The sequence below is a fragment of the Thermobia domestica genome, chromosome 4, assembly GCF_964235325.1.
Source record: "Thermobia domestica chromosome 4, izTheDome1.hap1.1, whole genome shotgun sequence".
In the NCBI taxonomy this organism is placed as follows: domain Eukaryota; kingdom Metazoa; phylum Arthropoda; class Insecta; order Zygentoma; family Lepismatidae; genus Thermobia; species Thermobia domestica.
In genome coordinates, this window is record NC_137457.1 from 321938915 (window position 1) to 321949108 (window position 10194).

Sequence of the window (10194 nt, forward strand, 5' to 3'; positions counted from 1 at the left end):
AGTCTGAAGTTTACTTCAAGAAAAAATAGAATATCCCGACTCTCAGAAAATTTTCACATTAAATAATTTTATGGAAAAATTAACCATGAAATTTAGGTATTACGAAATTAAACATGGTGCAGTTTTGCTATACGGATCCACAGATCGTAAAATGTACGTAAATGTTTGGGCAAGTCTTTAATTTAACCATTGTATGTCGAGGACAGAATAAAAACAAACCCCTGCTGAGCTTCTATCTCCTGTTTTTACCACCACCACACCACCACTACTAGTACTTTCACTATGGATCCGCATACTAAAACTGCACGCTATACAGAACATCACTAAGGAAAATTTATAATAAAATATCTGTATTTTGAGACCTAAAGAATTCCTGGAGATCTTCAATAAGCAAATCTCTATCAGGAATGAGCTGAAAATCTATTTTCCTAGACTTATTTCGTCTCATTCATTGCAAAATTTAAAATCGCAACACAGTGCAAAAAATGAGTTTAGCTGATTTTGAGTTTACCGTCCCATATAGCAGCGAGTCTACATGAGGCGCGGAGCTACGTATTAATGTGGTATCCGAACATATTACATCACGCCGTGAATCGAACTCGAGTGTTCCACTCAAAAGACGCATACGGTAATTGTTTAGTCACGAAGAGACTGTACAACTGGAGAAAGAAAGTGTAGTAAGTAATTATATGTTCCATGCTGAAGTTTTAGGTGTGTGTTAGCACTGTTACCTGTGGTAAATTTTTTTAAAAATCACAATTTTCTGTTATTCTCATGTTTCTACATTTAATTGTAAACATGGGAATATATATATATTGTAAACATGGGAATATATATATATTGTTTTTCCTTTTCTTTTCATTTAAAGTTTGCATGGCCTAGCCACATCTACAATTTAAACAAACAAAAGATGCCAACTCTAAATAAGAAGATGCTATGGTTTACAACATAGATTTCACACTTAAATTGAACTCCGATATATACCAGAAGCATCCTGCGCTTTCGTATTTGGATTTTGGCTGGAATTGTTCTTACGTTACCGTTCGGCTGAATTGATTAGAAAAAATAATTAAGATCCCTGTCAAGAGAAAAAGAATCTATAAAATCATTATAGTTTTTCTTCTAACAAACTGCTTCGTTTGCTTCCCATTTTCAGGTCGAAATTCAACTGTAATTACCGTATTCCTATAGTTTTTTCTTTTTCTTATTCAACTTTAGACAAATACAAGTAACTCATATTTCATAGCAATAGCATCGAGGATCTGCTACGGTGTTACTGTAGGTTTCGATATGCCTTATTTACCTCGTGTCATACCATATTTAGTCGACTTATATGTTATTTTTAAATTTGAATAATACGCAGCTTCGTAACTTAGACCTTTCTGGGGGGCCTGCATTAATATTTGGGCCCCCTAGAAAAAGTTGTTTTGGGCCCTCCCACAAAATACGGAAATAAGCCCCTTCTTTCCATCTTGTTCTTACTGTTTGTGGGCCCTCCCGCACTCTCCTGATAGACCCGTTCCGTGTCTAGGAAAATTCGGTGTAAGAAAACTTGGTGTAGGAAAATTCGGTGCACAGAAAAGTTCGGTGTACAGAAAACTCGGTGTGGGGAAATTTAGGTGTAAGGTAGATTCGTTGTAATACATATTGAATATTACCACTTATGATAATTTGCGACACTTAGTATTGTGAAAACGAAAACCATAAAATGTTATTTCCTATTTCAAGAAAAGCAAATTTATTTTTTTGCCTTCAGTCCACTACCTCTTACATGTCTTTCGAGGGATATTACTATAAACTACTTTTCATCACACAATGAAGCTGACACTTTTTGTCAGAAATAAAACAATTATAAGTTCAGAGAATAGTTACAGAAACAACTAAAAACACATTTCCTATAGTACATCATAGAACATATACAAGGTGATTCTTTTAAAACTCACGGATTTCATTTAGGTCTAGAATTTCTAACTGAAGTCCGATTTTCATGCGGTATGTGGCAAATGATCAAGCAACGTTGGGAGATTTATGGAACTATGTTTACTGGTTTAAATTCATTTGGGGTAATGTCGGCCACGCCTCTACAAAAACAGCAAATATTCGCCACTGTATCGAATTGGAATTAGGTGAGATGCGGTGTGGAGATTTGAGTTTCTTCATTAGATGGCAATCTCGCGACGATCAATAAGAAACAAGAAACTGGGCCGTTGTATTGAGAATTATGCTGTACTACTGTATCAATATGATCAGGACACAGTTACAATAATGCACTCTTTGGAGCAACGTGATTTTATCGTTAAACGTTTTGGAGAACGGGATCTGTTGTTGCTACGCAAAGGGCATTTACACGCAACTTTGCCTCACGTTCTGCCCCAGACAGGAACATAATATGATCGTTAGTGAATAAATTGCAGGAAACAGGATCGCTTCTGAGGAAGACAGGGAAGCATCGGACCTCGCTGGCGGATGCTGTGAAAGATGTCAGGTACCGACTCTAAGTCACCCAAGAAATCTCTATTCAGCATGTGATTTCGCTTCAAATATCCAATATCTCATTCGAACTGTAACGTACAATGGCGAATATTTGCTGTTTCTCTTGCGGCCTGCTCTATATTACCCCGGATGAATTTAAACCAGTAAACATAGTCCCATAAATCTCCCATCCCTCCTCGATGATTTGCAGCAAACCGTATGAAAATCTGACTTCAGTTAGAAATTCTAGAACCAAATGAAATCCGCGAGTTTTCAAAGAATCACTCTGTATATACATCTGTAAGATGCAAGAATATATTGATCAAAAAAAGTCTTACTGGAAAGGGAATATAAAGCAGGATGGTTTTATCAGATAATAGTTGTACAAATAGTTGACTCCTCCTCCAATCAGACACTTTAGTTTTTTTTGTTTTTTTTTTTTTGCCTTAAGGTAAACAAACTAAAGTGTCTGATTGGAAGACTTTGAGGACTAAAGTGTCTGATTGGAGGACAAATTTCCCGTCATGTAAAGGCCATAAAATGTTAAAATCCCTCGAAATCTAGAATTCCAATAATTTCAGAAACACAATTCAATATAAAGCAATATAAAGTAGACAGTAAACAGTAAAAATGATAGTAGACAGTAAAAGTACATTGTACACAAAATTTGAACTTCAAGCTAATACACTCATTTATCCTGAAAGTTGAGTTTTTAATAAATCCTACGACCTACTACAACGACCCTTTCTTTACACATAACATTCCCCACACCGAATTTTCCTACACTGAATTTTCTTACACCAAATTTTCCTACACCGAATTTTCCTGCTCCCACCCATTCCATACATGACAAATTGATTAAGGTTACAATATTGACAAACCTCAAAGCCATACCAATAAATTTTATTTTTAGGGCCCCTAATAGTAGACATTTTTTTACTAAAATCGGCCCACGGCTTTTTTATTTTATTTACCATTTGTGTGCTTTTTTGTTTATTTAATGTAGTGATTACTGTTTAAAAATCTTGATTTGAACATTTTCGTTCAACATTTTGCGCTATTATTTGTTAATCGAATAGTTAAAAACCGGATAAAGTTTGACGGTTAACCTAGAAACGTAAAATTATTTGCTTGAAATTGTTTAGTTTGAAAATACTTTGAAATTTTTTATGAAAATTTTTTCGTTTCCAAATTTTGTTTGAAGAGTTTTTGTTTGTAATTGGTTTGTTTGAAGTGAAATAAATAAATAAGAATATTGCCTTCTTATCTCAACACTAAACCTTTTTTAACTTGATGACCTATATCATACTGATTGATACAATAGGATTTGGGGGAGTGTTTATTTTCAACGCAGGTGTGTTTTTAAGGAAAATTGGTGGGGTGTTATTGGGTGTTGGGGTGTAGATTACTCCCTGTGTGTGTGTGTGTATTTGTAGCAATAGTGATCAGGAACGTGAATAATTTTCATTTTGGATATGTGGTTTCAGGCTTTCGCTCATAAATGTGTCCTCATTATGTGTGTTAACGTTCCTTATTTTAGCATTTTCGTATATAAATGATGGGCATGGAGAATAATGCGACTGTGCTTTGAAACGTGACAGTTCTTCTGTTTCTTTCTTCTACGTTCTTTATGAACATGGTAGACATTTATGATCATATGCAGAGTTGTTTGATGAATGATTAGCGTCATACTAAAAGGTCGACTACTGCTGGAAACATATGTAAGTCGAACTCTTTAGTATGATACTAATCACACCCAGAGCGACTCTGCATAAGGCCCTTTTCTTTAAAAAAAAGTCCTTATATTTTAAAAGAACTAAAACTTGCCGTACTCAGGCTCGAACTGCCCCCCTTCGATCACAAAACTTCAACAGCATTACTAAACAGTCTTAACCATGGAGGAAACTTACGAGATAATGCGTTGCAATACTATAAATAGAATAGCTCCAAGTGGAAGTTTATACTTGGCTTTTAAATAGCCATTTGCAACCTTTTTTCAGCAATTTCAATTTAAGATATTGATTGATCATGCATATTGGAAATATGCATGAAGTGTGAATTGCATGTTCAAATCACAAATACATATATTTATCTTCTAAACTTTTTTAAACTTCTCTTTGTTGGTGGTTGTTTTTTGTTTCCTAATACCTGTGCAATGTGTCAAGTCAGTTTCCCTCTAACTTTCTCCGGAATATTGTTCACGTGATTATTTGGCTGACTAAGGTTTCATACCAAGAAATGTTTTTATTTATAATTTTCCAATTTTGCTTTATTCTTTTCTAAAAAAAAACATAAATAAATATTCATTGCTACACTTCTTCGTTAAAGAAAGCACAAAGAACTAATAATATGTGAATTAAAGTGAGTTATTAACGAAAATGTGGAAGTTAAAGTATACGCGAACTTTCTTTTGCGGAGAACGAAACCTGCTATAGTTAGACCTGTGTCATCAGCGTACATAATTACTAATGTTACATCATTTGGCAACTCATTCACATATAACATAAATAATATGGGTCCTAGTACCGATCCCTGAGGAACAACGGTAAATTCTTCTAAATTTAGATTTATGAGTTACTGATTCAACTGTGTTTGACATAAATGATAGTTCGACAGCTTGAGCACGGTTTTCTGAATGAAATTTGATCCACGAGTTAACAGCGCCTCTTAATTCCCAACTGCCAACTTTATGGATAAGAATTTTATGACAGACAGAGTTGAAACCTTTGGATAAATCTAAAATCGTTCCCACCCTTTTTTTGCTATTGTCCAGGGCTTCCCTGACCTCGTTGATGTATTTATATATAACAATTCCAGTTGATTTGTGTTTTTGAAAACCAAACTATGTATGTGAAATTACGTTATGCTTAGATAAGAATGGTATAATTTGTTTGGGAATAACTTTAACTTTCTCTATGATTTTTTAAAAGGAGGACAATAAGGAAATTGGTCTGTAATTTTCGATTTTTGTTTTGGCCTCCTTCTCATATAACGGTTTGACTTTGGCGTATTTTAAGTTCTCAGGAAATATGCTTGTCTGAAAGGAAATATTAATTATATAAGACAAAGGTTCTTAGATCTGAACGCAGCATTTTTTGGCCATTGCTATTTCATCCAGACTAATGAAGATGATTTTAGTTTCAGAGCCATAGTTATATTATGTACCTCTCTCGTCGAAGTGGGGCGTAGAAACATGGTACCGATAGTTGTATTTAACTTACAAATGTTTGAATGCAATATATCATTAGGAATATGTTTATTATGTATGTTCATGTAATCAGGGCCGCAACTAGGGGGGGGGCAGAGGGGGCACGTGCCCCGGGCGCGTGGTTGGAAGGGGCGCTGGAAAGAAGATATATCAATTGTTTTAAAAATCGCACCCTTTCCCTTGAGGAACTTATTCTAGAGGTTAAAAGAAATCAAAAGTTATATATATATATATATATATATATATATATATATATATATATATATATATATATATATAGAGAGAGAGAGAGAGAGAGAAAGTCTCATCTAAATAGGTGTAATGTCATACATTAAAAACCTAATATTGCATGCATTTGTTCCCTTTGGCGACCACAGAGAATCCGCCCACTTTCCTTTTCCTACCACAAGGAGCTGTTTGTTTGTATAATTTTATTGAGAACAGCTCTGAAGTTTAAAACGCTGTTATCAATAGGGGCAGGGGCGAAAAGTTCCCGATTTTTGTTGCTTGCTGGTGATTGAAGAGTTTAGCTCAGACGCGCCCCCTGTAATGTTACGCAATTGCTGTAATGTTTTTAAACTAGAGGGCAGTTTTGTGGCGGAAAAGATAATTTACACGCCTCGGTGTATTTAATTGTTTCTTGTACGCCTACCAAGAGATTTTGCGAGTGAAGGCTGTATGAAGCTTTATCTAGTAGTTTTGCTTGAGAGCTCTTCGAGGCATTTTGAATTGTTATCTATTAGTCCAACTTATGCTTTATTATGCTTTATTGTTAATTTCAATCTTTTTTACATTAATCGTTTATAATGCATAATATTTACTATACATTAAATAATCTAAATATCTTGATCTATTTATTAATATTTTATGAAGCAATTTCTTTCATATTTAATGAACTTTCTAGTTAATGCACTGTGAAGAGAGATGCTTTGCTCGAATCAGTTTTTTCTATCACTTGTGTGCACCTTAGAGGTGCATATATATTGCATGCATTAATATATTGTATTGCGGAAAGAGAAAGTATACAGAAAGGTGCCCAAAAGGTAGAGAAAGTGCTCAAGTTCGAGAGGTACACATAACAATATAGTGTGGAGTTCTTGTGTGCTTCATTGTTGATGGAAAGTTTTCTTCTTTTCTCCACATCAAAGGATTACACCGAAAAATTTACAGAAATAAAAATAAGCTTTTCATTGTTGCATTGTTATGTTCTCAATGATTTTGGATCGTAAATATTGGTTTTAGAAACATTTCTCATCAGAATTGGCATTTTGCAAACTCATTGACCATCTGATCAACACTCAAACTATAATGAAAAAACTTTGACGCTTTGGAACACCCGTGACATCAATAGTCTCGCGGGCTACAGATGTAGCTCATGAAAAACTTTGAAGCAGAATAACAATGAGATCCTTTCGATTTTACGTTTGACCACACCCTAAACACGCAGAATGATAGTTGATAGAAAGGTACACAGACACCCTTTGAGTTATCATCTCGAATTACTTTGCGGCCAGGAAAATAAAAACGCTGGGCTACAATGGTAGCCCGCGCGCGTATTGGAGAGTTAAAGTACTTAAAAATCGATATAACCGGTTTCATTAAGAATGTTATTTACAGTTGCAATCCATAAGTGATACTTTTCGACTAAACCTTGGGGGGGGGGGGCGAATTGTGTGTTTGCCCCGGGTGACAGAAACCCTAGTTGCGGGCCTGCATGTAATAGTTCTTGAACGGTTTTACAATATGTTCTGGGTTTGTGACTTTTTGCCCGTTAAAATCTAATTCAGTAAATTCAGTGTTCGTTTTGGGTTTGTTTTCACAATTGTGTATATAATTAGAGTATTGGGATTTCTCAACAAATTTAGGTCACTTTTTGTAAATGATTTTGTAGCGTTGATTATATTTTTGTGTCTCCAGGTAAATTCCCTCTCTCATATGCAATATTTAGAGACTTTCGTGTCTTACGTGATGTTTTAATACCAGTTGTGACCCATGTTTCTTTTATTACATGTAGAAGTAAGAACGGTGTAAAAAAAATTTTGGAAACACTTCGTTGAAATAATTAACAAATATATTTCATATTTAATAAATATATTGTGTATCAGATACATTACTGTCTACCAAATGGAAGAATCGGGGAGAATTACTTTTACAATAGAAAGTCTCATTTTAGGAGGCTAGGAAACTGTTTTACCGAGTTAGGCACTCACAAATCTGAACCTTATGCAAAGTCGATCTAGATTAGAGTCATACTAAAGACACCAACTAACATTTGTTTACTGCAATTGTTAGGCTTTTAATAGTTTTTTAATCGTTCGTTAAAATGAGTTTGAAGAAAGTTGTCTGTGTTTCAGAACTAGAGTTTCCGCATCTTGAATGAATATAAATATGAATGAATTAGTACTGATTAGTACTAAAGCAAATTATTAAAAGGGTTTGACAAGCATCACTTTAGTGGTAGATGCTGAAAATTAGTCGACGGCGTATGGAACCAACCGGGCTAGCCACTCATGTCCTACCCGTACCTCCTATTGGTTCAGACTGGTAACTTCCTCTCCACGGTGAAACTTACAGGTTTCCCTAATGATAGGAAGGCAAACAGGAAGGGCTATCACCAAAATGCGTGACCGACACGGTGATTTTTGCAAATACTTCCAACTACATTAAACAATCATGATCGGACATATAAAGCAAGACCATCATTCTCCGGAAGTCAAACTGTATCTTGGCAAGAACGTTCAGAATCACATGTAGGCACAGGGTGCTAAGAATCCCCAGAGTTAAGGACTAGGTTGTCATTTAAAACTGACCATTGCTACGTACAATGTAGGATCCCTGGCTTCAGAAGCAAGATTCCAGAAGCTGGAAAAAGAGCTACAGAAAATAAACTGGGACATCGTCGGATTGAGCGAAGTAAGAAAAAAAGGAGAAGTATTAATCGAATTGAAGAACGGACACTTATTCTACTACAAAGGATCAGAATGTAGCAAGACCGATGGAGTGGGATTTCATATGAACGTAAAATGAAAAACAAGGTCCTTGAGGTATACAGTATATCTAGTCGAGTAGCAAGGCTTGTGCTCAAACTCTCCCAGAGATATACACTGCAAGTGGTTCAAGTGTATGCCCCTACCGCAAGCCATTCAGAAGAGGAAGTGGAAGATAGCTTATTGTGGAAAAGAGTTGGAAGAACCTTGATCCAGCAGTGTATTGACAATGGTTGACTATGATTATATGTATATGTATGCAGTGAAAATTGTAGAAACCGGAACTTGAATAAAACGGAAATGTGTCTATAACGGAAACTCCTCACAGTCCTTATCGCTGTTATTCCTACAAGTGAAATTCGAACCCATCGCCTTCCGTTTCATAGTAGTTTTACTATATAAGCTAAAATGCTAGTCCTGCGCACAGGATGACGAACTTTCTGAAGAATATTTGAATCCAACAACTCCCCACACTATGCTCATTTGAACGATTGATTAACCCGGTTTATCTCGAATGAATCTATTCTTTGTTCATATCATACTCACTGTGACTTTTTATTTTTAACCCCCCCCCTCACTTCCCTTACCAGTAGTGGCTATATTTTACGGTACGACATTGGGAGAACGTACTGAAAGATGATATATATATATATATATATATTTAAAAGCAATACTCACATTTTTTTCATTCAAACATGTCCGCTTGTATGACGTAAAACCCTTTGTTCATCCTTCACTTTTGATACGGAAGAAGTGATTGGCTGCTATGAATAGTGATATCATCAAGGGTGTTTTAAATAGAGGATCGGATCATATGTATCGTCATCCTATTAAATCGATGAAGCCAAAAAACAACCGAGCATCGGCACGCCTGATTCGCTACTCTCGTTTCCAGCATCATCTCATTGGTTACTTTCGTTTCCGCCATGAATGTTGGCTCAAAACTTTGCGATCCTATTGTGCGGAGCGGGCAAAGTAGAGGTGGCGGCACTGTGACGTATGGCTTCAAGATTTTGTTGTAAGGACAGATTCTCTTTTTATAAGATCCTTGGATATCATACAGCACCCAAACTTTGATAGTTTCTATCCTCTTGCTTCTCTTGATTGGGTGTGGATCTAAGCACTACCTTTACAATGATTATTACAATATGATCTGAGTTTGTGACTTTTTACCCGCTAAAATCTAATTCAGTAACTTCAGTATTCGTTTTGGTGTTATATTTTAACTCTATGTTTACTACCTCCCACATTGCTGCGGGTTTGTTTTCACAATTGTCTATATAATTTGAGTAATGCGATTTCTTAGCAAATTTAGTGCCATATTAAAGTCCATAGTAATTAGTGCCATACTAAAGACTTGGACTAACCTATGTTTCTTGTAATAGTAAGGCCTTTAATAATGCAGGCCGTTAAAATGAGTCTACATAAGATGGTCTGTGTTTAAGACCTGGAGTATCCGCATCATTGGTACTGACCAGTACTAAAGAAAATCATTAGAAGAGCCTGACAAGCATAAGTTTAGTGGTA